This window comes from Microtus oregoni, unplaced genomic scaffold (genome assembly GCF_018167655.1).
Source record: "Microtus oregoni isolate MIOR12 unplaced genomic scaffold, Mior012 000012F_ref0000307, whole genome shotgun sequence".
NCBI classification, from domain to species: Eukaryota; Metazoa; Chordata; class Mammalia; order Rodentia; family Cricetidae; genus Microtus; species Microtus oregoni.
Window position 1 is genome coordinate 37,741,715 of NW_024543071.1, and position 18,667 is coordinate 37,760,381.

An 18,667-nucleotide genomic window follows, 5' to 3' on the forward strand; every position below is an offset into this window, starting at 1 on the left:
TCACATCTGCCCCAGATGCCAGAGCACAGCAAAGTCATCTCTCCAAGCTGCTGACAGAAAGTCACTGCAAACCCTGAGCTCTGAACCCAGATAACAATGATACAAACGTCAAGACTATAGGAAGATTGTTTCAAAGGAGCATAAGCAAAACTCACTCCTTTTAATGAGAGAACCAGTAACAGATAACCAAGGATTGGGAAGCCAAACAACAAATCACGAGAGTAATGGTCCCCAAATGTGGTTATGTTTAATTCACCATTGACACATTCCCTGCCCTTTCTCCTTATAGACAGTAAAATATTCTCGCTGAGTACATCAAAGAAGGTAGAGTTCTGTCAGGCCAGAAACTGGGATCTGGGCTCATAGCTAAAGTAGGGCTGTGTGGTGAGGTACAAGCCTTGCCCTCCCATTAGCCCATGTCCCGCCAGGGATTTGGAATAAGGAGGACAGTCCCTTGTTGCCTGTTGTGCCTGGACAGGCACAGGCAACATTCAGCATTCCTGCCACAGCTGGCAAATTTAGCTCAGGTTCTCAGGTGCCTTCAGAGACTGCCATGTGTGACCACAAGCTTAGGCAGGTATAACCACACCTATTTCTTTATTACCTCTGTTTTTTTTATTACTTTAAACCTTGTAATCACAAAATTAGGAGAATTTCTGTACTCTCTCCTCTGTTAAAAGCCATTTACCCATATAGGCTCCTTGGCTCAAGGGCCAATTAGCCTGTAGACGTTTTGGCTAAGGGTGCTGATTGTGGGAGGTATAGCCCCTCAAACTTTCCTGTCTCCTGCCTCTCCTGGCTCCACTGCACAGCATGGGTCAGATTCAGCTGCCCACAATCTCAGCAGTAACCTAGGTCATCTCTGGACTACACTCTGAGATCTCTTCTCTCTTCCCACCCACTCAGCAGTGGCAGACACTGTGGCTAGGTGACCACAGCTTGTCTGGGCAAAGGAGAGGCCATACTTTGGCTCTTCTAAGTCACAGAGCAGCCAGAAGGGGTGTGTGTGTGTGTGTGTGTGTGTGTGTGTGTATGTGTGTGTTTGTGTGTGTGTGTGTAGGGGGAGGGTATAATACTTACAAACTCTAAAATCTCTGCATCTGTTTCACCCCAGCTCCTTTGGTTACCAAAATGCATCTAAGCAACTGTACAGATAGAGGAATACTATTTCCTTGTCTCACATTCACAAATATTATTTTCAAGTTTTACACCAGATTTTTTGCCCCACCTTTCTCTCTCCTTTTTTATTATCTATTATTATTTATTTCTGAGCACTCATTATTCGCCTCTATACCTGTGATGTCATTTTCTTCATGTACTCATGTCCCTCATGTACTCCCCTGTACGCCGGCTACACTTCTGTGCATTTTGGGAGTCACCTGTTGTCCCTACATTGGATGCCATTTGTTGGAGATCAGATTTGACAAAAATATCACTTACCAGGGTAGGGGTATGGGGATCAGAAAAAGAGTAAACAGGATGAAGATGCGATTGAAAATAATAAAACAGAAATATAGGAGGGAGTTCCAGTGAACACTGAAATCGCCTGCATTTAATTTTCCATACACTTTTATATGCCAATTATAAAAAGGGGAAGAAGGCAACAAAAGACTTCTTTAACATGATACAAAGGACAGCTCAAACAGCTAATTGCTTCAACACTTTGAGACATCGCATCATTAGCATTCTGTTGTTTAGGCAATGAAGTCACCCTAGATCAAGTATCCTGAAGGCAGCCACTCCCCAGGTTAAACCTCCAATTATAAAAGAAGGAGCAGAGTACGCTTGCATATCCTGACCATCTGTCAAAATGGAGTGGATCTAAATGTGCAGGCCATCATAATGTCAAAAGAACCAAGTAATCACATCCTGGGTTAGGATGTGTGGCTTTGGTTGTTGTCAACAATTTTGAGCAAGCTAAAACTCTCTGACCTTCCGACAAGGTGGAAATGGGCTCACATTTTTAGGCCTCCACACTCAAGTGGGGTCTGTTCATTGGCTAGGAAAGAGGGCTTTGTTTAGGTAGGTAGACACTGAGTAATTCTACAAGAATGTTGCTCAAACTCTAGCATGCTTCAGAGTCTCTGAGAAAACAAAAGTATAACCAATGACTAATATGTAAAGGTCTTTCACAAAAATAAAGTTTTATAGCATGCAAGCATAGATGGGTAATGTAAACAGAGAGACATGAAGTCTGAGAATCAAAGGGAAAAAAAACAGAAGTTAAGAGCTCTGTAACAGAAACAGAGAATTCTTTTTCTGCACATAGTCTGGGTTTTCGGAACACATCAAGAGTGCTTTTGGATGAGCAAAGAGAAAAGAGCCTGGAAGAGGTGTGGGAGAGTAGCCAAGGAGTGTGAGATGACTGCAAAGGGTGTAAGATATATAACGAGATTGTAGAAGAATGTTTTCTATTTTGGAGGGATTTCAGTCAACCACAGCAGGGTACTCAGCAACAGCAGCATCTCTGCTCATAATAGTAGGAACCTGAGGCCATGGCAGCCCATATAGCACAGACCTAGAGTCAGAATAAGCAGACCAGAACCTGAAGCAGAGAAAACCTTCAAAGGCCCAGCTCTAGAGACCTAGTTTTAACAAATAGGCCAAACATTCCCAAACAGCCCAATCAGCAGGTGAAATTACCTGTCACGAGTGAGAAGGAAACACGGAACGTGGAATTTATTAGAGGGCGTGCGTACAGGCCTGAGGATGGGTGTGCAGAGAGAGAGAGGGAGATGGCGTGTCCAGCTTTTAAAAGCTGCCTAGTGTAGGTGCACAGGGAGTTGGCATGACTACGCCACACGCTGATGATGCAGATGACTGGAGACTCATGTATGCTGCGCAAGGGTTTAGCTGAGTCATACATGGATGTAATCACGCATGCGCACACGTGGGTCATGCAGGGCCCTTTAACATTCAGGCATCTCCGCGCCAGAGGGCCCATCTGCACGTGCTCACCTTTAGAACACAGAAGTGCAGCCTTATCTATGGCTGGATATTTACATTAGGGAAACAAGTATTCAAACACATGAGCCTGTGAGGGGCATTGTAGACTCAAAACCTAACAGATATATAGTAACCATGGAAGATTAACTAGAATACTGTCATTTCCTGTGCAATCTCTTCATGATCCACACCAAGCAGTGTCCTGAAAGTCCCACTTTTTATGAGCAATACTGACATCCTATACACTATCACTATAAAGTACTTTGAATGAAATGTACGGAACTGTTAGAGAACTCACAGCACATATGCCATGGATCACTGATGGTTTCTTTCCCCATGTTCCGTGTGGGGGCCTAATGACCCATCTCAATATAATACATTTGGCATTTACTTCTAATTTTTTGGAAATAGTGCAAAAAAAATGAATTCTGTTTAGCAACTTTTCTAAAGGTGTTTGTGTGGTAACTTCCTTCTGTTGAAAACATTAATTCATGAAAGAAAAATGTTAAATTAAATAAATACCCAAAGCATATCAATCCTTGATCCAGGCATGATGGCACACATCTATAATCCTTGCACTCGGGAAGGCAAAACAGGAGAATTATGAGTTCAAAGCCAGTCTGAACTACTACATAGTAAGTCTGAAGCTGGCCAATGCAAACCAGTGAGGCCCTGTAGATAGTCGATTCCATCTTAGATTCATGTCTTTCCCCCCACCTTGAAGATGGGTGATGGAGGAAGGTCATTGGCTAATAAAGAAACTGCCTTGGCCCATTTTATAGGTTAGAACATAGGTGGGTGGAGTAAACAGAACAGAATGCTGGGAGGAAGAGGAAGTAAGCTCAGACTTGATAGCTCTCCTCTCTGGGGCAGACACGATGAAGCTCCGACCCAGGATGGACGTAGGCTAGAATCTTCCCGGTAAGCGCACCTTGGGGTGCTACACACAATAATAGAAATGGGTGATCAAGATGTAAGAATTAGCCAGTAAGAAGCAAGAGCTAATGGGCCATGCAGTGTTTAAATGAATACAATTTGTGTGTTGTTATTTCGGGGCATAAGCTAGCCAGGCAGCCGGGAGCAGGGCGGCAGGAACGCAGCCCGCAGTTCCCTACAACAGATGGGTGGGGCAGACAAAGGGGCAACCTGGGCAACTGTCACTGGCCAGGAGGAAAGAGTTAAAACCGAGGAGTAAAACAGTGAATGGGAAAGTGGAAGGGAATGTCAACCAGTCAGGGGAGGTTGCCTGCTGTGCTGCAACCCTTGGTTCTCAGCAGGCTGCAGGCGCCCAGCTGAGAGAGCTGCCAGCAAATGGTACGGGATGCCCATCGCAAACAGTCCTGCACAGAGCAAGTCTGTAGAAAGCAGGTCGCACACAAGTAGCAGGAGCAGCACATCTCCCATCTCTGGCAGACGAGGAAGAGCTCCCTGCTTGCAGCTGAAGCAACAGATCTCAAAGGCAAGAACAGAAGCAGAAGCTCTCAAACGGAGATGAGAGGACTCTCAAGGCGGGAACAAACACCTTGTCTGGGAAGTAGGAGTGGAGGGACTCTGGGTGAGTTTGCCTGTGTGTGTGGGTTTGTCTCAAGAAATGACTTGCTTCTCCAAGAACACATAGGAGCTGACTCTGGCCAGACCTAACTGAGGACCCGACCCTGGCCAGACACCTGACTGTGAGATCTTGGCTTCAGGCTTTTCTTCCTGAAGAGGACAGAAAGGCCTGGGGACCAGGCCCTGACCAGACCTAGGAGCTGGCCTGCTGAAATTCCTGCCTGCCTCTTCTTTATACAAAACCAGATGGACCCTGACTGGCTATGTGTGTATTCAAATGAGATATAGAATGGGACCAGTCAGGAGGGAGCTGTCAAGCCTCAAGAAGGGAAAGGGAAAAGCCTGCCAACCCTATGCCACCCCACCCAACCCATCCATCCACCCACCACCTCCAAGTGTGAGAGCAAGTGTTAGAAGGGTAGAAAGAGAAAGGCAAGAAGAACACTGTTTACCCACCCATTCTGGCTCAACTTGCCACCTGACAAAAATAGCCAGGGTCTCTGCTTGGATCAACATTAGAGTTACCCACCACAGCCTTTAAGGTAGCCAGGAAAAGTTCAGGGGTGGGGAGAATGGCAGGGGTGGGGGTGTCTGTGCTCTGTCATTGGCTTAAAAATCAAAATTAAATAATATAAATTAACTGATGAAATAATAATCACAATCAATCTGTATTTTCTATATTTCTTAACATAAGACAAGGCAACTCAAAGAAAAAAAAACACCCTTGAGAAATGTTCTATATATATCTGAAGAACCAGCATGCCTCCATATTAGATTTTTTGGTTTGTTTGTTTGTTTGTTTGTTTTTCAAGACAGGATTTCTCTGTATAACAGCTCCAGCTGGCCTGGAACTTGCTCTATAGACCAGGCTGGCCTCGAGTTCATAGAGATATGCCTGCCTCACTGGGATTAAAGGTGTGTGCTACCACCCCTGGCCCTACTTAGGTTTAAAACCCATCTTATAGTAAAGACAAACTAGGTTCATTCTTGTTTATGATTAAACTACTGTTTTTCAAGGATTGGGCTATGCCCCACCTGTGACCCTAACTACGAATGGTTCTGTACTACCTGTACCAGCAATAGCAACCATGTCTGTTTCAAAAAGCTGTTTTATAACCATCTTACAATCTTACCTTTGTTTCAGAAGGTTATATGACCATCTATGACTACCTTGTTATGACTGCCTGTCCTTATGACTGTTTTACACTGGCCTGCCTTTGGGGTCCAAGCAATAGCAGGACATGTCATATGCAGCAGCCAAGATGCCACACTGGCTACTCCCACCTCTAGTCATGAACTCTTCCTATGTGCATGTGCTCTTTCCCCTTATAAAAAAGGCAAATGCCTTCTCTCCCCACTCTCGCTCTCTCCCTCTCTTCCTTTAGCTAACTCAGAGGCTGCCTCTGAACCCCTCTCTTCCCCCTCCCCAAATGTGAGTGCTGTTGCACGGTGTGACTCTGTGGCACAGGTTGGCTCCAACTTCCCAAGGTTCCTTTCGCCATTAATTCATTACAATGGCTACCTCATTATGCCCACCTTGTTGCCAAGTCTTTGTTTCAGGAGGTCATTAGGACTCAAGTGTATGCTGATGCTCTGCTCCTGTAACCCCACTTACTCTGACTGCCAAATTCAGCACTTAGAAACCTGCCGTGGGATATTTTTACACGGTGTGAAGGTGGATTGCTGTGACTGGTGTAATAAAAAGCTGCATGGCCAATAGCCAGGCAGGAGAGATAGGCAGAACTTCGGGGGAGAGAAAGGAAGAGGAGATGAATCAATGTGCGCAGGAGATCCATGGAGACACAGGAAGTCGGGCATACACGATGAAAGGTAAAAAGTCACATGGCAAACATAGATTAATAAGAGCAGGTTAATTCTGTCAGGAGCCAATTTCCTCCTAAAATCATTACAGGAACCATCACCCTGGGGAGTCTGCAGAGAACCCCACACCCATAATTGTGTTAGGAATCGTTCTATTGACAGAGCCTACCCCACACCCAAATTGGCTGTTAGTGGAGAGCTATCTGTTAGCGGAACCCATCCCACATTCTAAACTATCTAAAGATCTAGGTGTGTCAACTCGTGGCTTCCTGGCCTAGGTGACCTGACCGAAGGTAACCTCCTGGCTACGTGACCAACACGGACCATGTGACCAACGTGAACCACGCGGCAAGAGCCCAGGCCCCTGTGCCCATCCCCCAACTCTTTACCCTATATAAGCTGTACCCCATCTCTAATAAACTAAGGCTTTGACAAGAACCCCGCTTAGCCTCCTTCCTCTTTCTTAGCCCATTTATCTTCCAGATAGTGCCTCTCCGTGACCCTGGAATAACTGAATTGCTAGGCGGGTTACTAACCCTAGACTAAGTAACCCGCCAAGGCAATCAACATAATTCAATTTATAAGAGTTGGTGGGACAAGTCTAAGCTAAGGCAGAGCTTTCATAATGAATAATAAGTCTCTGTGTTATGTGTGAGCTGGTGGCCTTAAGAAAAATCTGACTACAGGAACCTCCTACCCCTGAGCTATAAAAGCCTTCTTCATATCCAATGCTGACCTCTTGAACCCTGTCTTAGCAGGAGGAGCCCCACGCTCACATATTCAATAGCTTGCTTTAATTAATTGCTTGCTTTGGGTTTGGCCAGGATGATTTGTGTCAGTGATGGTTCTCCTCCTGTCTTTGGGGTTAACAGATGCAAGGCTGCACTGTTCCCCAGAAGGCCAAGGGTCTGGGAGAATGTGCCTAATGAAGCAATCTTTAGTCCAAGCAACCCTTCTATGTTGATGTGATTCAAGATGGGATGCATCCTGTTACTTAGAGACTGAGCACGTCTCCATATTCAGCTCACCAATCCTCTCGCTGAACTTCAAACCTGGCCAGCCAAAAGGAAAGAGAGATGCTGTTTGTTTGAGAATTGTTTTTTTCTTCTTCAGAGTTTTGTTTTGAAACCCTGCTGGAAAAGCTTGGTTGAGACCTAGCCAGCCTTTATCCTGCAAAACTTTCCAAACAAAGACTTCAGGGCTTGGGGTTTTTCCCAGGTTCTCTGGATTCCTGTAAACTGCTTGAGCTTTGCTCCCGTTGCCTCAGCTTCCATATCCATGCCTGCTTCCTATGCCAGCACCAACTTTTTAGACCACAGCTTCCTATATCCGCCTCCCAGATACACGCCCCTCCATACCTAAAAAGAGAGCACAAGAAGGCATCACTGGATAACGGCTGACAAGCCTAGAAGTAGAAAGGAGAAGCGATTGTCAGGAAAGGGGCACCTAGTCATCTTTACCTTCTCACGCCGAGTTCCACCATGCTCCCTTGCTGTAACCCTCATGACTAGGTCTTAGGAGTTTGCTTGTGTCTAACAAAAGAAGCCAGTGAAGGTCCCTAACAGCAAATACCAAGGTCCCCTTATGAAACAGTTGTGGCCAGACAGGGTCAAAGACTGTCAACATTCCTCAGGCCTGGCTGTCCTGCTAGCCACAGAATCAGCCTCTGGAACAACCAATAGCGCAAATGTTGCTCTTTGCCACAGCCATTTGTTCCTCTTCTGAGAATTCCTATGAAAAGTTTCCTATGAAATAGATCAGAAAAGATAAACAAAGAGCTCCCTTTGAGCAAATATCTTCCACTCCCTACCAGATCAGACAAAAAAAAACAAAAAGCAAAAAAAATGTCCTCAGATTGCACAAACAAAATTTGGTTCTAAAATTTGCAAGAGCAGAGAGAAGTGGGCAAGCGTTCTTCAATTGGCTCAACTGTCTGATCTTAATGAAAGCAAATTCCTAGGATTCCCCTTCAGCTAGCCTCACAGAGCAAAGCCAGCCCTCACACAAAAGCGCTGGCACAACCGGCCAACAGAGATTGTCACCACGAATAAACATCTGTAGACTTAACTCACCCCAGAGCTCTGGAAAGCAGGAAATCCGGGCATTTGTTATTTCCACAGAACAAACCAACCTCGACACAACAAGAGGCAAAAACAAAGCAGAGCAAACTGGAAGGAAGAGAAGTGGGTGTGACTGATGGAAGGCAGAGGAGAAACAGGACAGGGGGTTGTGTTCAGGAATGTGCAGTGTCAGGAACACACGACTGGCATTTACACCCGCGTCTTCCAAGCAGGAGGTTTTACTTACCAGCAATACGACTGTGCTTGCTTGACCAGGGTCTGATTTTTCCCTTCACACCAGAGAATAATTCCGTGAAGGATAGCTCGTGTGTCACAATACAAATTACACACAGGAGCTGTCCAATCTGGAAGCATGCTATTCTAGAACTAGGTGATTGCCAGTCCTCTAGTGTTATTGATCTGTGACCAGGATTTCAGGAAGGCATTTCTTTCCCTTCCCTAAAAATTAAGAAGAACCAGAAACTAGATAGCTCAAAGACCTAGAGTAAAGCCAAACATCACTGGTATTAAAACAAAAACACCACCACCAAAATAATAATAATAATAATAATAATAATAATAATAAAATAATTCCTAATGGTATTCTGCTATACTCATAGGTCTCTGCCTTATTCAGTCATTATCAGAGAGGTGCCCTCCAGCAGCAGGTGGGAACAGATGTAGAGACCCACAGCAAGACACTGAACAGAAAGAGAGTCTAAGTTAGAGGCTCCATCAGGTCCCTCCCCTTAGAGCTCAGGGAATCTCATGAAGAGGAGACAAAAAGACTGTGAGTGTCGGGGACTTGGAGGATACCAGGAGACCAAGGCCCTCTGAATCAACTAAGCAAGGCTTGTATGAGCTCACAGAGACTGAAGCAGCAAACACAGGGCCTGCATGGGTCTGTACCAGGTCCTCCACGTATATATTATAGCTATTGGTTTAGTATTTTTATGTGACCCCTGACTTTGAGAACAAGTGGGTCTCTGACTCCTTTGCCTGCTCTTGGGACCCTTTCCTCCTGTTGGGTTACCACGTTTAACTTCAATATGAAAGTTTTCACTTCATTTTATTGTATTATATTTTGCCATATTTGGTTGTTATCTTGTAGAAGCCAGTTCAGTTCTTTTCTAATGAAAAACAGAAAGGGAGTGGACCCGGATGGGAGGGAAGATGAGGAAGAACTGGGAGGAATGGAAGGAGGGGAAACTATAATCGGGATATATTGTATAAAAAAAAGAATCTATTTTGAATTAAAAATAAATATTTTAATAAAAAAATTAAGAAGTTAAACTTGCAGAAATTAAATCAGAAACACACACAACACCAAATAGACAGGACCAGACAGAGAAACTCCCCATGGCACATTATAGTTAAACACCTACTGTCATAACAAAGAACATGTATTGGAGGGAGGCGGTGGTGACATGGCACGCATTAATCCCAGCAGAGGCAGAGGCAGAAGCAAGTAGAGCTCTGTGAGTTCAAGGCCAGGCTAGTCTACAGAGAGAGTTCTAGGACAGTCAAGACCACACAGAGAATCCCTGTCTCAAAATTAATAAATAAATAAATAAATAATAAAAAAACAAATTAAAAAAACTTAATATTTTGGGTCTTCCTTTTGTGCTTGCCGTCCTAATTGGGGTGAAATATGTGGTTTTAATTTCTATAGATGATATGCTTTTTACATGCACTTGTTGGCTTGTGTATTCATTTGACATCTACTCAAGCCCTTTGCCTGTGTTTTAATTACATTATTTGTAGTTTTTGTTACTAAATTCCATATATTCTAGACATTAATTACTTGCCAGTGACTTAGTTTGCAAATATTTTTCTCCCATTCTACAAGTTTATTCTACTTTACTCTGTTAATTATTTTCTCCATTATGCAGAAACTTTTTATTTAACATAACATAACCCAATATGTGCGATTTTTTCCTGTTGCTGCCTGAGCTTTTGAGTGCTTTCCAGAAGAAGAAGAAGAAAAAGAAGAAGAAGAAGAAGAAGAAGAAGAAGAAGAAGAAATCATGAAGTTTTCCATTTTGTACTGTTTTCAATGTTGTAAATCTTACATTCAAATTATCAATCTGCTTATTTCCCTGTATTGTGAGAGATAGAAATTATCAGTACAAAATGGAGTTATTGCTTCAAAGAGAATAATGGTAAGTTGTTCTTGAGCCATATGTGAAGGACAACGGCTTCGGAACTGGATTCAGACTGCACCAGAAGAATGTTCCACTATGGAACATGAGATGGTTGCAGAGAGCTTCTTAGTCATATTTCTCCTCAACCTTCTAGCAAAAATCTACTAGAGATTCTATTCATTCCAGACAAAAAATAAGTCATCAGTCATGGCCCTGGTGGGGACTGGAAGCAGGTGGGTTACAGAAACTGGGGGAGCTGCAGAGGTCTCAGGCACTGTCTGATCACATTCTTAGTTTTTCGCTTGGAGGAAAGCTAGTGGTCTGCAAAGAACTGCTTTTCAAAGCTTTCGTAGCCACAGGATGTTAGTTCAGAAAGGGGTGTGAAATGACAAGCTCATCCGGGGACTAAATATAGCCCAAGATCATTTGGTTCTGTTCTGCAACATAGTAACTTTCCACAAAGAGTTCCTTTGGCCTTGTAAAAGCTCTAACAGGCATGGCTTTTGTTTTTTTCTGGGAAGTGCAGTTTCTAGGACCTACTTTACTTTTGTTTTACAAGTACAGATCCATTTTTCCCTGAAACATTTGTTGAAGAAAATGTCCTTTCTTCAGATTTGATTCTTGGTGCCTCTGTTGAAAACTGATCACATATCAATGGATGAACTGGTTCCTATTTGTTATGCTCAACTCTTTGAGTCTACCCGTAAAGGTCAGAACCACATTGGGTTGGACCTCCATAGCTGTATGGTACATTTTCACATCAGGGAGAGTAATTCCCCCAGGTTTAGATTTGTTCAATACTGCTACTGGGGGAGGGTCCTCTTGTTGCACTTGAATTTTATCATTGCTTTTTTGTTTGTTTGTTTCTGGACAGAATGTTATTGGTATTTGGTAAAGATTACATAAAACCTGTAGATCATTTTGGACAGTGTGAACATTTTAATAATATTTATCCTTCTAATCTATGAGCATAGAAAGAAATCTTTTCATTTAGTCATATCTTTTTTTTTTCCTAAGTGTTTCTGTAGGTTTGGTTTGGTTTTTGTACAGGGACACAGAGCCGTGTGCATGCTGGAGTTCTACCAGTGAATTACACCTTGAGCCCTATTTTATGGTTTTCATTGCATGCCAGGAACCAGCCAGAGTAGGGGCATAAGGATTTAGAAATATTAATAAAGAATATGAAGATGCATGAAAAATAATGAAACAGAAAAACATAGAATAATATCAGGAGGGAGTTCCAGTACATACTGAAATCGCCCACATTTAATTTCCAATTGCTTAAAACACCCTGACCCCAAGAGATAGGAGTAAAATAAAAAAAAAAATACATGAACATGATACAAGGAAAATTGAAGGTCATGGGCTACATCCATAGTTAAACATTCTGTTGCTAGAACAAAACAAGTCACGCTCACATCCTAGACCAAAACATTCTGTAGGCAAACCACTCCCTGGGCGGAATCCAATGATACCTCCTTAAAGGAACCGGACCCTTAGTCAGATCCTTAGACTTTTGCTTGGGGTAGAAACACGTCTACTTCTTTATTCTTGAAATATAAGGTCTGGCTATTAGCCACACCTGTTAACAATAACCTTGAGAGAAAGCAGAACTCTCTGCTCCGAATCTAGGTGGGACCTTTGTTTGAGGTGGAAACACAATAACCTTGAAGGAATAGGTGGAAGTTCCAACTCTCTGACCTTGGGTCAAGGTGGAAATAGGATCACATTTTTGGGCCTCCACAACTGCGGTGATCTTTTATGTTGTTGGTTACATTATTCTCAATTAAAATTTTTGTACCTATTTTAAGTAGGATTGATTTCCTGATTTATTTTCAGATAGCTTTTCTATATACAATAACAACCTGTTTCTAATTTTATCTATTTCTATGAACATGTAGCATCTGTGTGAGTGCAGATACCCCAAGATCCCAAAAGAGGGGTTGGATCCTCTGGAATTAGAGTCACAGGCAATTGTGAGCTGCCTGATGCTGGTACTGGGAACTGATTGAACGCCCATCCTCTGAAAGAGGCACAAGTGTTTCTAATTGCTGAGCTGTCTCTCCAACCCTCAAGAAACAATTGTTATGTATTGACTTTATATCCCTTACCTTTGAACAACCCATTGAATCCATTTATTAATTTTACCAGGTTTTGGAGTAATCTAAGTTTCTCTGTATCGATGATCATGTTAGCTATGAATAGGGACAATTTGATACCTTTTTTCATATCTGATGACCTTTATCTTGTCTAAAGGCTCTAGCTGGAACTCTTAGTCCATGCAACATGAAAGTGGCAGCCTTGTTATGTTCCATATCACAGAGGAAAGCTTCAGTGATGTGAAGTACGGGTCTGGCATATGTTGCCTTTTATATGTTGAAGTATTTTTTCTTCTATACACAACAAATTGAATTTTTAACGTGAAGGGATGTTCCATTTTGTCAAATACTTTTCCTTAGCATATTAAATAAGCATTTAATCATGTTAATAAAATGTATCACATGTTGAAAATCTTTGTATCTTGCATCAATCTCAGATCGCATGGCAAAAGGTTTTTCCAATGTGCTACCAAGCTCAGTTCCCTCACACTTTTTCAATTTTTTGTTCCATTTATTTTGGGAGGGAGGCTTGTGTGTGTGTGTCGTGGAGTGCCTGTGGAGGTCAGAGGCCAGATTGAAGGAGTTGGTTCTTTCCTACAAATCCATGGCTTCTGGAGATCAAACTCAGTCATCAGGCATGGCAATGAAACCCTACCTGCTGAGCCTTCTCGCTGGCCTAGTGTGCACATATTTGGTTAATGACTTTTCTTGCATCCATGTTAATCAAGTATGTAGCCTGTGGCTTTTCCCCCCCTTTCTTTCTTTTACTATGTTTTTATCTGGTTTTATAGTCAGGAATAATGCTGGCCTTGTGAAAAATTTTGGAAGGATTTTCTCCTTTTCAGCTTTTGGGTCTAGTTTGAAAAGGTTTATTTCTTTACTTATATTTAAAAGAATTTAGCAGTGATTCTACCAGACTCCAAGCTTTTCTTTATTTGAAGACTTTTTTATTGCTTATTTAATCACTTATCTGTTTATTGGTTGGCAAAGATTTTCTAATTCTTCTCCCTCAACTTCGACATATTGTATCTATCCATTCCTTCTAGGATTACCAATTAGTTGGCATATATGATAAACCTTAATAATCATTTGTAATTCCTATTGTTTCCATTGTAATTATTTTTCATTTCTGATTTTGATTCAGTTTTAGTTTACTTTGCTAGAGATTTGGTTCTGCTCATTTTTTTGTTTTATTGCCTGTGCTTTTGATCCAACATCTTATATAATCCAAGATGGCCATGAACTCATTACATATTACATTACATACATTACCTAGGATGACCTTGAGCATCTGAGTCCTATGTCTCTACTTGCAGGGGTTCTGGGAGAGCATGATCATGCCACCATGCCTTATTTCTGTGGTGTCGGGAATCAAACCTAAGGCCTTCTTTACCTTAATTTCCTATGGGCCACATCTGTCTCCTCTCTGTATAGAGGCAGTCCTTGGTTCCTTCAGGACAAACACCCTCTCCTCTTCTCCCTTGTTTGCTTCCCCTTCTCTCTGTCTTCTAGCTCCTGCCTTTGTCTCTTATTCCCTGCCCATCATCCTTCTGAGGCAAATAAATCTCCTTTGTGCTGAGAACTTGGTCTTGGGGTCCTGAGCCAATACTTTCCCTCTCATGTTCTGTCATTATTTTATGATGATAAATGTTAAATCTGTGTTCTCTGTTTTACTTCTCCTTCTGTTCATCATTGTTTCACTTCATTATTTGCTCTGCAATCATTTTCATTCCTACTCAAGAGTGGTCCTCATGGTGACACAGCGTGCCATTCAGGGCCTCGGCATCATCTAGAATCAGATGTATGACCCAGCACCTACAGGATAATCTTTGCCAGCCACATATCCTCTATCTGTGATATGAACAACCAGCCCCAGGCCCTCGCACACGCTAGGCATGAGCTCTGGGTCATATTCCCCAGCATGTTATAGGATCTAAGCCCAATACCTGCTCTCAGGAATCAAGAAATCTGGGACCCCCAGAAGACCAACCAGCCACAGATGAACTTTTTCCTTACTATATTCCTGAGATCTAGGACTCTGGGAGCTTCCTCACCAGATGGCAAATGCTGTGGAAAGCCTTTTGGTAAACTTTTCTGGTTCCCATGGAGTTTTTTCTCCTCATTATTACTAGGTAGTGGTTCTGTCATATTCTCTAATATGTGCAGATTTTCCTTTGCTCATTCTGAAGTCAGCTCTGGAAAATGTGGGAATATATATATTAATGTGAAAAATGTAATAGCTAATAAATCTAAGTCCTAGCCTAAAAAAAGGGTTGTTGAAAAGGGAATGTGATATTTGAATTCACTGTCTTAATTGACATGTAAATTAATGTAAAATTAAATGAAATCAAAATATTTGAATCACGCTGATTTTCAAATTATGTTAAGATTGAAATTATCTAATTATGCATGAAGTAACTCTTCTATGGGCTAAACCATACCTTGGACTATGATTAACTCTGACCTGAGACAAATCACTACTGTTTTACAATAAAATTCCTCCTTTATAAAATAGATTGATATGGGTTACACACAGTGATTTCCTTCCAAAGACTTTAGAATGGGAGAGGAAGGAGAGTTGCCAATACAGTGGTGTTGCCAGTGAGACCTCACAGAGTGTTCTGCACTAGCTGGTCAAAGGTGACAGCAACAGGATGTCTAGTTAACAATATGTACACTTTGCCATGTGACGAGACTGGCACTTTACAGTTACATATTTCCTCCTCAAGCCCACTGGAAACACAGGAAAACTATCAATCAGATGCCAATAAGGAACGTTAAACATAATAATAAAATTATCCACCAAAGTCATAAAGAAACAAAATAAACAAGAAATAACCCTAAGAAAATCCAGGCAGATTATTACCCTTGAGAGGCTCCTAAAAGACAGGAGGAAAGAGTTAGATGTGATATCCTAGATGAAATCTAAGGCTTAGAAGTAAAAGCCATTAAACACAAACAATGGGGCAGCAAGTCTGTCTCAGTAGGCAGAGCGTTTGTCTAGCATGTGTGAGGCTCTGGCTCCCATTCACAGAACTACACAAATCATTGTGTTGGCCCCAAAGCAAGCAGGAGGATTAGAAGTTCAAAGCCATTCTCACCTTCACAGCCCCCAACCTGAGTAGTGTTGCTAATTCAAAATTCGAAAAACCAAAAAAAAAAAAAGCAGAGATTCAAAATTACTGATTCATAACCAGCCTAGGATATATGAGCTTTTTGTCTCAAAAGTAAAAAAAAAAATTATTACTAAAGTATAAACCTTAATTATTATATGAGCACAATTTTAGTATTTATAACAAACTAGCAACCCATATTAATATAAGGCATGAATAACAGGAGAAATTAAGTGTGATTAAAGCAAAATCTTCTGTAATACCTTTACAGACTTTCTGTACATCTAAAACTACCCCAAAATTAATGTCCATTAAAAAAAACCATATAGCAGAGGGGCCAGAGAGATGGCTCAGCAGGAAAAGTGCTTGTCTTGCAAACCTAAGGACCTGAGTTTGATCCCCAGAACCCATGTAAACGTGGAAGGAGAGAACTGACTTCCCAAACTTGTTCTGACCTCCACACAGGTGCTTGTCAGGTGTACCCACACATGCGTAGTAATAGTCAAATTTAAAAAAAAAATTATAGAGGAAATTGTATGAGATAGCCCCTAATAGAGGTTTTAGCCTCTGAATTGTGAGACATAAAATAATGAATCTCCAAATTTACAAGAATAGAAAGAAATTCTCTCATTAATGATATAAAATTGGGTCATGAGTTCTCAACAGTAAGTATACAATCATAAGTACCTATTATCATTTCACATATATCCATTTCTCACTTTTTAATGCTATGTTTTCTAAATGCACCCACAAGGATGGCACAGGCACAATTTACTCATAGTTACTACAGCATGGCAGTCCATTGTATGAGTACAGCACATTGTGTTTGTGCCGCCCCACATGATGGTTAATTTACAGATGGAAGTTTCTGTCCTACCCAGTCCCAAAGAAACACACAGAGGATTATATTAATTATAAACTGTTTGACCTATTGCTCCAGCTTATTACTAACTAGCTCTTACAACTTAAATTAATCCATAGTTCTTATCTATGTTTAGCAAACATGGCTTGATACCTTTTCTCAGTAAGGCATTCTCATCTTGCTTCCTCTGCATCTGGCTAGTGACTGCATCTCTGCCTTTCCCCTTTCTAGAATTCTCCTTGTCTGGTTGCCCCACCTATACCTCCTGCCTGGCTACTGGCCAATCAGTGTTTTATTAAACTAATATGAGTGAAAAATCTTTACAGTATACAAGAGCACTATCCCACAGCAGTGACCATATTCAAATTTTAGAGTTTTTGAAGCAGTAATGAATATATCTTCATGTTTGCTTGTTCCCATGAACAAGAACTTCCCACACACAAACATTATTATCATAACACTTAAAAAGTGTATGCATTTATGTATGTTCAATCTCCAGCTTGATGTAAAATAAATAAATAGCTGAGAGATCATGATGATACATGCCTTTAGTTCCAGCAGTCAGATAAATAAATAGCCAGGTGGTGGTGGTGCACACCTTTAATTCCAGCAGTCAGGAAGCAGAGACTGGCAGATCTCTGTATGTTTGAGCCAAGCCTAGTCTACAAAGTGAGTTCCAGGACAACCAGGGCTATTATACAGATAAACCCTATCTAAAAACCAGTAGATAGATAGATAGGAAGGAAGGTAGGTAGATAGATAGATAGATAGATAGATAGATAGATAGATAGATAGATAAAAGCTTTTAGCTACCAATTAGACTTTGTTCTCAAAGTATACCAACTCATTTTTAGCTGACACTGTATCCCAGAGTTTCATCTTATATAATCTTTTGAATGCCATCTCATTATATCTATGACTACTAAAAAAGTTAAACATTTTATGTGTGTATTCCACTCAGATTTTCTGTATTTTGTGTTATAATGAATATCCCTCCCCCATTTTTTTGGTTTTTTTCTTAATAATCTACCTGACATTTTGTTGTCATTGCTTTTTTAAGACAGAGTTTCTCTGTGTAGTTTTGGCTGTCCTAGAACTCAGTCTGTAGACTAGGCTGGCCTCGAACTCACAGAGATCCATCTGCCTTACCTCCCAAGTGCAAGGATTAAAGGCATGTGCTACCAGGACCCAGCTTCTATCTAATTTTTTAAAAAATATTCCTTATATTAACCACTTCCTGGTTGCATTCATAAATGCTTTGCCCAGTTGTGTGGTCTATTGGCTTTCTTTATGAGCTCCTCTGTCAAACAGGTGTATTAAATTTTGCTGTGATATGAATGCTTGTCCCCCTAAATCTCACTTATTGAAACCTAATCCCAAAAGTGATGATGGTAGGAAGTCCCAGGAGGTGACTAGGACATGAGGGTGGAAGCCTCATGATGAGAGCAGTATTGTTATCAAAGGAGTCCGAGAGCTGCCCCGGGCCTTCCGTCATGAGAGGATGCAGTTAGAAGCTGCTGTCTATGTATTATAATGTGGACCCTCTCCAGATACTAAATCTATCCATACCTTGAACTCAGACTTTCCAGTCCCAGAACTGTAAAAGACATAAACTTCTCTTCCTCTTATGTCACCCAGCATATTTTATGTTACAGAAACACGAATGAACTGGAACAGGCTATACTGTAGTAGAACTACCATGCATATACTTGCTTATTTTATCTAAAATTTATTTTTATTTTTTGTATGTTTGTGTGTATGTCTGTGTAAGGGTATGTTTATGTGAATGCAGTGTCCGTGGAGGGCAAACAGGGCACTGGATCCCTCAAGGCTCCCAATGGTACTGGGAATTGAACTCAGGCCTCCTGCCAGAGCTGTATACTCTCTCAATCTCTGGATCATGTCTTCAGCCCCTCTGATGTGTTTTTGAGGCATTGAGAATATCCTTCTCTGTTTCAATGCCCAATGATATTCTCCTACATTTTCTCCTAAAAGGTTTATAGTTCTACATTTGATCTATATGGAGATTATTTTCCTTTGTGATTGGAGGTAAGGATTCATTTGTAAGAAT